The sequence below is a fragment of the Cibotium barometz genome, chromosome 46, assembly GCF_041138505.1.
Source record: "Cibotium barometz isolate CiBa-2024 chromosome 46, ASM4113850v1, whole genome shotgun sequence".
Taxonomy (NCBI): domain Eukaryota; kingdom Viridiplantae; phylum Streptophyta; class Polypodiopsida; order Cyatheales; family Cibotiaceae; genus Cibotium; species Cibotium barometz.
Genome location: NC_141091.1, coordinates 7,809,495 through 7,825,172, shown reverse-complemented (window position 1 = coordinate 7,825,172; position 15,678 = coordinate 7,809,495). Strand labels below are relative to the sequence as shown.

General features: G+C 44.9%; 1 protein-coding gene across 1 annotated transcript in view; it reads left to right on the top strand.

Moving 5' to 3' along the window:
* Positions 1 to 15,678, top strand: part of HDA14 (histone deacetylase 14) — a 99,576-nt gene that overhangs the window by 36,339 nt on the left and 47,559 nt on the right.

The following is a 15,678-nucleotide window of genomic DNA, read 5'->3' as shown; positions in this document are numbered from 1 at the left end:
ATAAGTTGGGCACTCCATAGTTAAATGGAGTGTGGATGGTCCATAAAAATCAATTTTCAGCATAATCAGTCCACACGTACTTTTTGGCATGGTTTCTTGCTTCTCCAACACTTGGATTAGCCGGCAAATGAGGGCTGCACTGCTGTCAAGCCCTTGGAAGTCCTTTTCAGCTGCTATCTCTTGCATATGTACCTACTGAGAATGCTTTGGAGCATTTCTATGCCGACAATTTGGTACTTCACAACAAAAGCTTCGGCAATTAAAAGGCTTCCAAGTATGCTTCTAGGAGCTCTGTATACTCCTTGAACTAGACCTCATCCATCCACTTGGCACCAACATGGCACATAGGTGTTAGGGTTAGAGTTGACAACAATGGAAGCTCACACACGCGTGTGCGCACACAGAGGAAACAAGCAGGAGAGTGCAAGAGTGGGAGAAGTACATGCACGTACATTCACACAAAAATGATAAGTGGTACAAGTACAATTGATAATAATAAACCTAGCTAGGTGTCCTTTCACACTGGATATCTACGGGGAAAAACCCATAGAAAAGTGCCCCTGGAGTTAGTGCATGTTTATATGTAGCACGCTGCACTACATATAAACATATGCCTTCAAATCCTCCGCGAAGTGGTAATTCGAACCTGACGAGGTAGCAGATTACTCTTTGTAGGAGAGTAAGTCTGAAGCTTTGCAGAAAGCGTTAATTTTAATTGGTTTGTGCATTAAAAAGCAGACTAGTATTTGGCAACAACTAATGCAGGATGCCATTTGGCAGACTAGTATTTGGCAACAACTAATGCAGGATGCCAGTTGTGCTATGGGTATGTGCTAGGGTTGTTATGGTAGAGCTTGTTGCACTTTAAGATGTCCTATTGGGATTCAGCTCTTGAACGACAATTGGATTGACAGTAAGCAATTGGATCTTTATAGCAAGCTCTACAAGAGGAGTCTTACACAAGCCTAGATAACAAGCAGTAGATGTGAGTAAAAGCCATGGACAGATGTTCGGATCTAGGGATTCACTTACATAGGCTTTGTCTCCTTATGCATTCATGAGGGCGTGAATTGAACTGAAGAAGGGAAGTATGTTATGTCCCGATAGGCCTAGGGTTAGGGCAAGGGATGTGGACTAACCTAGGTTAGGGTTAAGGGCGTGGAGACCTGGAGGGTTCAGATGTGGGCTAAGGGCACTAGGAAGATGAGGTGTAGGTTGGTTAAGAGCTTATAATTAATAACCTAGGACTAATAATGGCTAAAAGCTTATAAGCAACGCAAGAAAGCTTATAAATAAAGCAAGGGCCAATAATTGCTAGGTTATTGAGGTATCCATGCGGTAGATAGGAGGGCTACTGAGGGCATGCAAGACCTCATGGACATGGGACTGCAAGGTGGGTGGTTCGGCCTAGTGGTATGGGATGTTAGGCTGGGGCCAGTAGTACCAAGCATGCTAGTGGCGACAATCAGACTTGAGGCTCGGGGGTCAGTCCAGAGGACTCTATGGATGGGTGGTGAGTCACTAGCCACAATCTATCACGATCATGCGATGTGATGATGTTGAGTCTATGAAACCTTGTTAGGGTTTCGGTTCAAGGCTAGATGATGCTCGGGCTTGGTTTGTGGAGACCTTACACCAACAAGAAGAATTCAATCTTTTTCCCATTGATCGTGAGTTTTTGTTTTCTAAGCTCTTTAAAGACCACTGCCAAGTGTGCTTTGTGTTCTTCTTCATTCTTCGAGAACACCAAAATGTCATCAAAGAAGACACTTATAGAGCCTCTATGATTTTTGATTTATTGGTCCATAATTTTATAGAAGGTATGTAGTCCATTTGTGAGACTAAACGACATAACAAGATACTCATAGAGACTAAATGAGGTGCAAAAAGCTGTCAATACGACTAAAGCATGTTGAGGTATCACTCTAACTTGATGGTAACCACTTTGAAGATCAATGGGACTAAAGTATGTTGAGGTATCACTCTAACTTGATGGTAACAACTCTAAAGATCAATGCGACTAAAGCATGATTTTGTCGAGGATGTCGTCAATCCTCGATACGGGAAATCGATTTTTTTTGCTTATCTTATTGAGTGTCCTGGCAAATGGTTCTGAATGTGCAGGGCAACACTTCACATGATAGCCAAGGTAGTAAAGTTTGGGGACAGCTTAAGGATTAACCCCCTTTGTTGATGTTTGATGATTGTGCAACTGAGAATTTCATATCTACACAGATGGCAATTGCTTTGGGTATTGAAGTGGGGGACATGGGTACTCAAATTGAAGCAAGGGTTGCCTTTGTTGGTAGAGAAGTGCAGGTTATGCCAATTATTGGCAAGTTGTGCATACACATTCAAGGGTATGTGGATCATGAAAAATTTCTTGTAGCACCTTTGAATGGTTGTGATGTATTGCTTGGAAAGTCTTGGCACACGCGCATTGATCCGGGCATGGCTTACAAGACCAATAGAATCACCTTCATGCATAAAGGCCAAGAGCATGTGATTCATGCTAATGAAGAGGGTGATACTTTCCCCATTGTATCTCATGTACAAATTATGAAAGTAATGAAAAAGAGTGTTTTTGCATACTTGATTTTTGTACGGGATCATGTTGAAGAAACTAATGTGCATTTAAACACTCTTAGTAATGATAGATTGAAATTCTTGCAAGAATACAATGATTGTTTTGCTGATGAGTTACCGAAAGCGTTGCCACCCGTACGACCGGAAGAGCATTGTATTGATCTTGTGCCGGGTTGCTCACCGCCTAATAGGCCAACCTATCGTGTGAGTGTATCCCATAGAGAGGAGATCATGAAGTAGGTAAATGAGCTTCTCGAGAGGGGTTTGGTTCAGCCAAGCTCTTTCCCATATTGTTCACCCATCCTCTTGGTTCAAAAGAAGGATGAATCTTTTCGTATGTGTGTGGCTTATAGACATAGTTGTTTCTCGTACGCGTACGAACCTATTCGTACGTACGAGTCGTACGGTACGATACCGTACGAATTCGTACGGTACGAGTTAGGTTTTTTTTTCCCCCCCCCCCCCCCCCAAATTTTTTTTTTCCTTGAAATTTTTTTTCCAAATGCTTAAAAAAAATAGAAACCCTGCTTTACGAAGATCCCAAATGCTCGCAATACTTCGCAACTTTCGTGTCCACTCAGTATTCCATATGGGGTTGTGGAGAGACCTAAAAAATCTGGCGAGGTAGACTGGTAGTGTACACTTGATTGGTAGGATGAGAGAATCTTGCTACATCACTTGGGGATCCCTGGTATAGGTAGGCTAGACAATTAGATTCTCAAGTTATGCACAAGGGAGAACATTTGGACATGGCCATTTTGATCTAGAGAGGAGTCCCTAAACTTATCACCCTAGATGCACTCCTCGTATTTGTGCAAGGACGGTCCCTTAGTCATAAACGCTACACTGGGAGACCTTTGGTATTGCATTACCCATCCAGGTTCTTTTTTGGAGACAATCGGGAGATCCAACCGGGAGAGACACATATCCATGTACTGGTTTCTCAAGCACTGTAGACTCCTGCCCTCCCAACCTTCCCTCACATTCAAGCTTGAAGCTCCATAGCTTGTAAGTGTAAAAAATAAAAACCGTATTTTATCGTATCGTATCCCAAAATTTCATATCGTACCGAATATTCCCGTACGGTATCGTACCGTACCGTATCGTATTTTCGTACCGTGACAACTATGCTTATAGAGCTTTGAATAAGCTCACCATTAAGAATCGGTTTCGGATTCCACAGATAGACGACATCCTTGACAAGTTGGGTGGATTGGTATATTTTAGCCAAATTGATCTCAAGAGTGGGTATCATCAAAAGTGCGTGTGGTGTCCGAGGATGTACATAAAACTGCTTTCAGGACAACATTTGGGTTTTATGAGTATTTTGTTATGCCTTTTGGTCTTACGGATGTCCCGGTTGCATTCAATAGAATGATGGATCACATGTTCCGTGGGTACAAGAAATTTACAAGTGTCTTCTTTGATGACCTCCTACTCTTTTCGAAGACTGAAGAAGAGCATAGACCTCATTTGACTATTGCTTTTGAAGAACTCCGTAAGCATAAACTCTTTATAAATGCAAAGAATAGTGAGCTCTTCTTGTCAGAGATACACTATCTTGGGCATATTGTGTCCAAAGATAGAGTGCGGATGGATCCTGCAAAGATTGATGCAATTCGGAATTGGCCTGAATTGAGATCAGTGTATGAGATCCGTAGTTTTCTTGAATCATGCTCTTACTACCACAAGTTCATTCAGCCCTTTGCATGGATTGCTTCTCTTTTGCATGCCTTGACATAGAAGGCTATATTCAAATGGGCTGATGTAGAAAGAAAGAAAGAAAGAAAGAAAGATTTTATTAACGTCTTTCAAAAGACCGAACTCGGTCTATGAGACAAATCAGTGTACCTGTGTGGGGTATCCTCTGTCATCCCAACAAAATGAAAAAGTACTGAACTAAAAAAGCTGAATCTGGGTGTGCAATAAGTACAATGAGTGGGGGAGGTGATGGAGCTCTACTACTAGGAGAATGCAAAGCTATATGCATGGAGTGGTCCGATGTTGATCATTTTGGATTTGCAAAAGCCATTCAGTGTCGAATGTGATGCATCTGGAAATTACATAGGACCTGTCCTAAATCAAGAGAGACATTGTGTGGCTTCTGAGAGCCATAGATTGCATGATGCAGAGCTCTCTTGGCATTTATGAGAAAGAGCTCTTGGCTATAATTCATACTCTAACCATATTGAAACATTACCTTCTTAGGGCTGATTTCACTCTGAAGATAGATCACTAGAGTTTGAGGTATTCTTACCCAAACTAAATTGTTGGACAAGCATATGAGGATGGCTAATTTTCTCTCTATGTTTCATTTTCAAATCTTGCACACCCGAGGAAAGAAGAATGTCGTGGCAGATGCATTGTCACGAAAGCCGTATGTAGTAGCTATCTCGGTTGCCTCTCACGGAGACTTGTCTGCCATGCGTGATTTGTATCATAAGGATGCTGATGTTGCCACTACTTGGGCTGATTTCACTATGAAGATAGATCACTAGATTGTCGGAGAAGCATATGAAGATGGCTAATTTCCTCTATGTTTCATTTTCAGGTCTTGTACACCCCAGGAAAGAAGAATGTACTGGCAGATGCATTGTCACAAAAGCCGTATGTAGCAATTATCTCGGTTGCCTCTCATGGAGACTTGTCTGCCATGCATGATTTGTATCATACAGATGTTGATTTTGCCACTACTTAGGCTGATTTGATGGCTGGTCATGCACATGCCTCATATGTGATCAAAGAGGGTTATCTTATGAAAGATAATTGTCTATGGGTGGTGTCTGAGATGAGGCAAAAGGTTTTGGATGAGTGCCATGCTCCTCCATATGTTAGTCATAGAGGCATAATGCCTACCATGCACATGATTGAGCACTCTTTCTTTTGGCCATGTATGTGGAAGGACGTAGAGGGACACGTATATGCATGTATCATCTGTCAAAAGGTGACATTTGATAGGCAATAGTACTAGGGTTTGCTTCAGTCATTGCCTATTCCCACACAGCCATGGGAATGTATTACAATGGATTTCATTATAGACTTGCCACAGACCCAACAAGGTAATGATGCTATTTGGACAATTGTGGACAGGTTTAGTAAGCAAACCGGTAAAGAAGACCATCAAAGCTGATATGGTTAAAATATATCTTGCAGAAGTGTTCAAGCATCATGGAATGCCGAAGTCCAGAAGTCTATTGTAGGGGATAGAGACCCTAGGACTACAAGTCTCTTTTGGCGGGTCTTACTTGATAATATGGGTACAAAATTGGACTTTCCATTAGCTTATCACTCTCAAACAGATATACATAGTGAGGCTACAACTTCAGCCGTGTTGGACCTTTTGAAATGTTATGTGATAGATCAAAAATCTTCTTGGGAGAAGTACTTACCGCTTGTGGAATTTGCATACAATAGCACAATGCATGCATCTACGGGAAAGGCCCGGTTTGAGATTGTTTATGGTAAGGTGGTTTTGCCACCCATCCTTCACACAGGATCAGATATTTGCAGCTGATGAGTATGTAAGAGACTTGGATATTGCCTTTGCTTAGGTGCGGACAGCCATTGCAAGGTCACAAGACTAACATAAAAAGGTTGCCGATAAGCATAGAAAGCAATTTGATGTTAAAGAGAATGATTGGGTATTGCTGAAATTTGAGAAAGAAAGATATAAGAAGAGGACAAGAGACGCACAATGAGCCGGAACCATCCCCGTCCCCCCCCCCCCCCCCCTTTCAAATAATGTTTATTGAGCTTGAGAGAATCAAGTACATAGTGTCATGGGCATTTCTGATTAGATTTCCATACCAATGCATATAAATAGAGTATTGCAAACACTATGGTTGTAACTTGTCGGTGAAGATTTGCAACTCACACTACTCTCTGAAGTGCCCATGTTCCCTATATTCAAGTAAGTGACCAAACATCTCCTTTTTAAAATTTTTGAAGTACAATGTACTCAATTCAGCAAATTATGGTTGGAACATATATCATCTCCAGATGGTCTACATGTACCTTAGCATGCTTGTACTGGTCATTTCTATGAGGCCCTGCATTGCATAACTAGCAGCCATCATATAGGATTTTTCTACCATTTTTATGAGTCTTTTTTAGGCTATTTATGGCATATTTTTGCCTCGCAACTACTATCGGCCTAGCTCATATGGGACATATATAAGGATTCACACCCTTCTCATCATTTCCCATCTCATTCTTGCATATTTGCTGGAGGCCAGTGGCTGTTGCAACAGTCTCTTATGCTTGTAAGCACCTACGGGCTTCCCTCGTGCTCATTTTCAGCAATAATCAACTGTCTATAGCCTTCTACAGTTTGTGCTTTTGCCTACACCTTGTGTTTTCTTTTTTTTTTCATGGTATCAGAGCCAAACGCTGACCTACAGGCAGGAGAGTGCTGCGTTTATCTGATTGGAGCAGAGGCTTCCTCAAGAGTGCTGCGTTTTCTGCATCTGTACCCTGGGACTGCTGCGTTTTTGGTGTTGGAGGTTGAAGCCCTCTTCTAGGTGCTGAGGACAGGGTTCTTGAGAGATTTGCTTTCTCTATTTCAGTTCCCCACCCTCCCTCCCCTTTCTTCTTTCTCTCCTCTCACTGTGCACAGCTTGAGAGGAGGCTATTTGCTGTTTTTTTACAGCCCTCTTGCTTCAGAGAAGGTTTCTTGTCTGAGGACATGGCTTGATGAGATTTCTCTACTGCAGCTCCTTCTCCAATTGATACTCCAGCACCTTCATAGCCTGGATCTCCTTCTCCTACTCCCTAGGTGGTTCCTCTTCCCAATATTTATTCTCTGAGTTTCTCTCATCCAGTTCTTGCTCCCACCCCTACCTGTATACCATCCTACAATCCTCAAGTCAGTGACTCCATGAAGCTTACAGCCACCAACTATCATACTTGGTCTTTGTACACTCAGTTATTGCTAGAAGGAGCCGGTGTGTGGATGTTCATCTCCACACCTCACTTTGTGGACCTTGCTTTGAGAAGCATATTGGATATGCTCGGACCCGTCTTATCATCATCCACTGCATGACTCCGTCTATACAGGCATACTTTGTCTCTACCTAGAGTAATGCTCATCAGATGTGGACGGAGATTCAGAGGAGGTATGGGAGAGTGTCGACAATGAAGATTGTCAAACTGGAGTCAGATCTGGAGAAGATTACAATCAATGAGTCAGATAACATGGTTGAGAAGATTAGAGAGTTCACCCGTGGGCCGTATCAAGCTGCAGCTTGAAATCAACAATCCTATCCATAAGCTTCTTGGTAAATTGCTTGCTTCCTTTGATTCTTTTAGGGATCATACTTACTTCCGTGATCCTCTTTTCCCTTTTGAGGAAGTTGTCAGTTATCTCCACGACAAGTGCATGCTTCGCGGAAAAAGGCAAGTCGGAGTCTGCTTTTGTTGCCTTTGACAAGGGCAAAGGCAAAGGCGGAAAAAGAAACTCCAACAACAATAGCAAAAACAAAGGCAAAGACAAGGGTAAACAGGATTCAAAGGAGTCCAAGGACAAAAGCAATGAATGTGATTACTGTGGTAGGACAGGTCATACTGAGGCTCGCTGCTTTGCTCGTCTCGCGATAGTTCTCGAGCAGCCAAAGCCAAGTATAAAGCCCAGGATGCTTCCAAAGCATCTGACGAGGACAACACTAAAGATGAGGGCAAGGACAGTTTCAGAGGAGGGATCTGCCAAAGTAGCATACATAGCAATCACAGATTCATTCACTTCTTTATAGGATTCGCTCCTTGTGATCAGAGAGATGACGTCTGCAAAAGAAGTCAGTGACACACCTAAAGCGGTGGAATGGGTTGGTGATAGTGGTGCTTCTGTCCACATGACCAATCGAGCCCATATCGTGGAGGACTACTAGACTCTCTCTTCTTTAGTTCACATCAGTGACAACTCCTTGCTTCCTGTCACCGGTGTTGGTAATGTTTCTTTGGATTTCTCTTCCACCTTACATGATGTTTTATATGTACCACAGATTTTCAAAAATTTGTTTTCAGAGTACAAAGCTTCTTAGAAGGGACTTGGTGTGTACTTTGATGATGAGGTCATTGAAGTGATCGACAGGAAGACTCTCTTGGTTGTTGCCAATGGAGTCCATGATGGGGGTCTCTACAAGATCACCAACTTTACTTCCCAGCTCACTCTCATTGACTTCCATATTCATCGACTTTTCTCTCCCCTGATGGCTTTGGTTTTTGAGGGAGATACTTCTCTGTGGCATTCTCGCTTTGGTCATGTACCCATTGCTGCCTTACAGAAGTTCCATTCTCAGCAAGTTGTCAGCGGACTACCTTAGCTCATGTCTCTTTCACACATTTGCTCATCCTGCATGATGAGCAAGCATCATCGAGATGCATTTTCAATGGAGGCCACTCATCGAGCAACCCAAAGACTGTAGCTTATACATGCAGATCTTGCTGGACCCATGGAGGTTGAGTCTCTTGGAGGGGCTTGATATTTTCTTCTTCTTGTGGATGATTTCACTCGCAAAGTTTGGGTATGTTTTTTGGCTCGCAAGTCAGATGCTTTTGCAAGTTTCAGGGCTTGGATCGCGATGGTGGAAAATCAGTCTGGGGGTACAGTTTCATTTCTTCGGAGCATAGTCACAAAAAACGGGGGACGGTGATGGGGGACGAGGACGAGGACGGGGACGGGATGGGGGTGGCCATAAGTAGGGAACGGGGGAGGGAACGGCACTCAAAAAATACTTTTTTTAATAAAAATTTTCTACTCCACTTATTCTACTTTGGAAGTACATCAAAATGAGCACAAAACACTAAAATGGTAAGCTTTTGAGTCATATTAACAACAATTAAGTAGATACAAAATGAGTCATGACTCAAGAGTCAGGACTAAGCCTTAAGGAGGCAGATTACATGGACGGACTCCAATGAGTCAATGACAAAAAAGTGCTAAAGACTAGAGGCTAGAGGCTAGAGCTAAGTAGTAAGGCCCATGAATCATGATCCATGAATGATCATCCACGTGAAGTGCTCGCCACATGGTCATGGGTAGCTCGTGCCAAAGAAGCATCAAGCTCATCCTTAGTCTCATCCTCACTGGCATGCTGCTCCTGCACCTCATCCTCTTGTTGCTCTTCTTGTTGACTTATCTCCCACTCGGTGAAGGAATCTGCCTTCTTGGTCATGCTCTTGCAAAGCATTCGCAAGTTCGCGCTGACGAAGACAAGGTCATTGGCACGCTCTACCTCAAGTCGGTTCCTCTTTCTAGAGGCAATGTGGCTGTAGGTACTCCAAAGTTGCTCCAAGCAAGAGGAGCTGACGGCCTGGCTAAGTATGCGGATGGCAAGCTGCTGCAGCTCCGGTCCATCCGAACGAAAGTCCTCCCACCATAGAGCAGCATCAACTTTGGAGCGGTCAACCTGTGCATCATGACAGCCATAGGAGCCATGAAATGACCTGCACATCGAAAGCTGGTCCCTAATCTTGTGCCTAACCGATGCATCAGGCACAAGACGATCCAAGATGATCCTCCATCCAGCGCTCACCTCCCAGTTGCTCTCCTGCTTGTTGCCTTGGAATTCTGGGTCCACCACATAAGCTGCTGCATGCAATGGAGAGTAGTAGGAATTCCACCTTCCTAGACACAAGGCATGGATGTCCTCGTATCTGTCTTTGTCAAGCACGAAGTCTTTCAACTTCTCTATCATGCGATCCATGGCCTCGTAGACCTTGCCTATGCATGGTTGCATAGCGTCTACAATCCTCAATAGGTGGACTATGGACCTCACCATAGCGTCTGTGGTCTTCACATGCTCCCACCAAGAGGCGTCATCCGCCCGTAGCCTACGCTCTTGGCTAGTGTTTGTACGGGACTCTTGTATGGCGACAAACTCGTCGCTAAGGAAAAGCCCTCTCAAAGCACCGCTACAATCCTTCAACCGGCTCAACATGAGAAAGTTGTAGGCAAACCGGGTGTCGGAATATTTGAGGAGAGAGAGACAAGACCTCTTGTTGAACTCATGCCGAAGTCTTTGGTGGTTGAGGACAAAGGAGACCATGGTGTTGGCCTCCTCAATGAGCGGGCTGATCCATGGTAATTTCCCGATGTCCTTGAGGAGGTTGTTTAGGCAATGAGCCATACAAAAGGACACTGTGACATGTCCATACATACCTTGGAGAATAGCTCCCGCCGCCCTATTGGAAGGCTCCCCATCCGCAACAAAGCCCACTACATGCTCGGGGCCAACGATCTCCATGGTGGTAGCCCACTCCGCCGCAAGCACATCCGCGCTCTTCCCAGTGCCGGATGCATCATGAGATGAGATGAAGTACATCTCTCCGTGGGAATATGCAACCACGCCGTGAATACTCCTCTTGCGGGTGTCACTCCATCCATCCACAATGAGGGAGACTCCGTTCCTCTCCCATTACCGCTTTGTGTTGTCGGCCGCTTGCTCTACAATGCGCTTCTCCTTCTCGAGCAATGTAGTGCGCAAGCTCTCGGATGAGGGGGGCGTATAGGTTGAGCCATACTCCCCAATCTTCTTAACCATGACCTTGAAGTATTCCGACCTATTCAAGAAAGTAATTTACTAATGAGAAGGGGACTAGGATGATGAAAATTCAAAACATGAATGATGAATTGGCAATGATCGATTGCACTTACCTAGCCGCTTGAAAGGCAATGTGGTCGTGGAAGAAGAAGCGGGCCACTGCCATATCCACCTCCTCCTTCAACTTGGGGCTCAAATTCTCCCCAAGTGTAGATTGTCGTCGTGGGCCACGTAATGGTTGAGAGGCCGTGGAGATGGAGGGTGTCGGCGTCGTGGATGGAGTAACATTCCGACTTTGAAGGTGATGGTGTGCATGATCCTGATCCACCACTTGACTCCATTGTAGGGGCTTCAGTTCCTCTCCCCATCGTCGCGGGATCCACGGCCACTCGTAGTGTCCTTCTTGTTGCTTCGACCGCCTCGTAGAGGCTAAGCTTGTCAAGAAGTTCCCGTCTCTTCTTGGGTGTGACATTCGTGCAAAACCTCACCTCATGTCCACACTCATGCAAGAGGTGGGCTCGCACTTTGTCAGCGCCACCCGTTCGTCGGTACGGGCAAAGCTTGCGTACCCATGGCCGAGAACCGCCTCCATGAGCGGATGGGGTGTAGTTAACCTCCTCCCACCATGTCCATCCCGTTGTCCTTCTACGGGAAGCCCCGGCACGTGAGGAGGATGCCATGGTTGAAGATGGCTTGACTCTTGAGCCTTGAGGAATGAGAGAGAGAGAGAGAGAGAGAGAGAGAGAGAGAGAGAAATGAAATGATATATTAACGTCTTCAGAAGGCCAAAATGACCTATGAGACCAAAAAGGTTACAACAATTGGTGGATCTGATACAATGTCTGTGTAAGAAAAGCTAAAAACAACTCCAGCAACAAAGGTAAGCATCATACACATCACTATCCAAAGATGTCTCTCATCGGTCGATGGCGGATATCCTCAATGTCCTCCATGGTGAGTACTCTGACTGGACGTCTCCCATGCCGTGCTAGTATGGTCCTAGAGCCTAGAGGCTTGGAAGTTGGAAGACTCAAGAGGCTTGAGGGAGAGGTGAGAGAGAGAGAGAGAGTCTAGATAGTAGGGCGGCAGCCCGGGGGCCTTGTGTGAGAGGCTTGGAACTTGGAAGTTGGAAGCTAGAAGAAGCTTGAAAGCTTGAAAGTTGTGTGTGCTTGTAGCCTTGTAGAGGCTTATTTTTATAAAGATAGGCAAGAGAGAGAGGCAAGCCTCAAGGGCAAGAGAGAGAGAGAGGGCCAAGCCTCAAAGGCTCAAGGCTCAAGGGCCAAGGGCCAAGCCATAAACGGCCAAGCCAGAAGCCATAAACGGCTAGAAACGGCGACTGCAACGGCTAGAAACGGCGAGCGCAACGGCTCCCTGCTGTCCCCCCACAGAGTCGTCCGCGTTCGTGAGGCGTCCCCGTTCCTGAGGCGTCCCCGTCCCCGTCCCCTGTGAGTGATGCGTCCTAGGGGACGTCCGTCCGTCCCCTGCCGTCCCCGTCACCGGTCCGTCCCATTTCGGCGTCCCTCCGTTCCAAGCACTCATCCCTTCCGTCCCCTGTGACTATGCTTCGGAGTGATAATGGTGGCGAGTTTGTACTGTTTGATGACTTCCTTGCGTCGAAGGGCATTCACTGATAGACAACAATTCCTTACACTCCTCAGTAGAATGGAGTTGTGGATCGGAAGAACCGGACCGTAAAAGGAATGGCCCCTGCTTTGTTGCATCATGCAGCTCTCCCTCTTGCTTTCTGGGGTGAAGCTGTGGCTACCTCAATTTATCTCATTAACTGCTCTCTCACAAAGCGGTTGAGGGGATGACTCCAGAGGAGGCTTTTACAGGACACAAACCTTCTGTTTCTCACCTACGTGTTTTTGGTTGTGTTGCTTATGTGCATGCCGCATATTAGAAGAGGTTCACACTTGCGCCAAAGTCAATGAGGATGATCTTCATAGGTGTAACATGCAATGGAATTATGCGTAGATGTAGAATCCTGTCACAAAGTCTCACACTGCCTTCTTTATCCTGAGTTTCGTGAATCTTTACTATTTAGCAATCCACTTTATCACTTCACAATTTAAGAGATGAGAGAGAGAGAGATAGAGGTAGAGATCTGTACACCTTATTGGGTCCCAAATTACCCACTGAAGGGCCCCCTCCTATTGCTAGGAGTATTTGCTTTATTACTTTGAAGAGAATGATTGACAAGCGTGTTGCACGCTTGGAGAAGGGTAAGTATAGCATGAGGACAATCAAAGGACCATTCGATTCTATTCATGTTTGATTGTTTTCTTTCTTGGAATTATTTGCCTTCTTTAGCCCTTGACGTCCATTTTGACCTTAAATTGTTTAATGACCTTGTTTGCTTTCTTAGTCTTTTGTGCCTTGGAAATTATTCAACTTTTCTTCTCTTTTTCAAAATGCCATTGGCACTTGTCTGAGTGATAGATTGTGTACCTCGGTCGCCTTCTGAAGCTCTCACATAATTTGAGTGACCTGTTTGAGTGACCTCTTGATTCTGTCTCTTTGCAAAGTAGCTATATGATTGGAATAATGAGACTTGGTTTTGAGATGGCCAGGGATTTAGATTGGGTCACCACATGGATTGACATTTGTATGCTTGATGGCTTTTAGAGAACTGTCCCTTAGTCTATTTATGAGGGGGATTTTTGGGAGAGTGACACTCTATAGATCCCACTGCCCTACCTGAGCATCCAGACTATCCCTTTTTTGCCTACTCCATCTGACTTGGAAGGGAGCATTGAGCTTCATGGGATTGATGGTACCCTTGGTCTCTTTTAGGGAGAGTGACACTCTATAGATCCCACTGCCCTACCTGAGCATCCAGACTATCCCTTTTTTTGCCTACTCCATCTGACTTGGAAGGAGCATTGAGCTTCATGGGATTGATGGTATATTGGATGTCACCCCACATTAGAGAGCGCATGGCATTTATCCCGACATCCTCTTCGATTTTGGGAGAGATTGTGGAGAAGTTTCTGCTCGAGATTTTTCTCTAGCTTGTGGCCACATGGCTGTTTATAGGGAGTCATCCCGTCTGATGCAATTGCCGTCCAACAAAACACTGCCTTTGGGATTGCCCAAAGGCATAGCAAGTCTAATGGAGGATTCCGTACCTGTTCACGGTGGACAGAGTGGCGGGGTGTTTTGTTGCTTGGGGCAAAGATTGCTTGGGCAAGGAGGATGGCTAGGGTTACACCCTTAGACTCAAATATCTTTGGATCACCACCATCACCCGCCGCCAAGGTCTCGGCTGACCCTTGGACCACATAGACCACCATGGATCAGAGCTGGGAGCTCATTAGCGGTATCACTGCCTGACACATCTGGCAGGGACACTGTTCCGAGAACGCTTTTTAGGGCGCCTAAGAGATCTTAGAGCATAGCTATGCACATAGCCTTCTTACTAGTGGATTTGGGATGCCTATCTCACCCGGGACAACGACGATCATTTCTGGCATTACAAGTCCCTAGTGTGGCTTTTGCCCCTTCCCCAAGGATGCAGTTTCCTTTGAGAGCAGTGCCCCCCCCACCCCCCCCCCCCCCCCCCCCCCCCCCCCCGCCGCCCGCGCACCGCGGGCACACTTTTCCTTAGTTTTTGCCCCTTATGATCTCACCTCCTCAGAGGTTTGTAATGTGCTTATGGAAGACCCAAGGTTGTGTCCCTGACACCGCTTGCCAAGAGAAAGCAAGAGTGGAGTCTTTTCTACGTATTGGAAATCTTTCTTGATAAGAAAAAGAACCATCTAGATGCGTGTTAGGCCCAACAACCCTGAGGACTTAGTGTTTTGGAAAGATCTTCTACTACCCTATGCATGGCTTGGTTTGGAATGTCCGTTCATACAAAACATGCAGACTATTTTACATTGAGCCAAAACCTTCCTAAGCTGGCTACAAACCATCCCGTCTGGCCTCAATAAGCCACCATTTGGTGTTCAAACCGGGGTGGGGGTGCTCGAGTTGGTCAACTGTGTTACTCCTCATAATGGGGCCCTTAATACATTTATACACATGAGCTAGTGGCCCGGCATTATATAATGAGTATGGTGCTTTGATTGCTAGCATGATTTTCATATTAATTAAAATTTTCTATGTCAAAGGAATCCAAAACTTTTCTTGTTTGAGGTAAATTTTGTTCTTTGAATTCCTTTCATCTCTATCACCCTAATACTGAATTGATGTGTTCCTTCAGATTTAGAAACAGAGGGTGTAGTATAAGTGAAGTTGTTGTCTAATACCATGACTACTGAAGCATCTGTTTTTGAACAATGTTTGGCCAATTATCCAGCTTTGCACCCATTTCTTAACACAAGAAAGTTAGGCCGACCATGTCTTTCCAAATTTAAAGGAACTCAATTCTGCATACAAACCTGCATTTTCAGGTTTTGGACTTTTTGAGTGAAAAGAACGAACACAAGTTTGTTTTGTTTGATCTTTTGTTTTTGGATACTACAAATTTAGGTGTTGGGGTTTGATTGAAGTCACACCTCCTCCTGGGCAGTGTGGTGTGATAGCCACTCGGGCAAGAATCCACTGACAA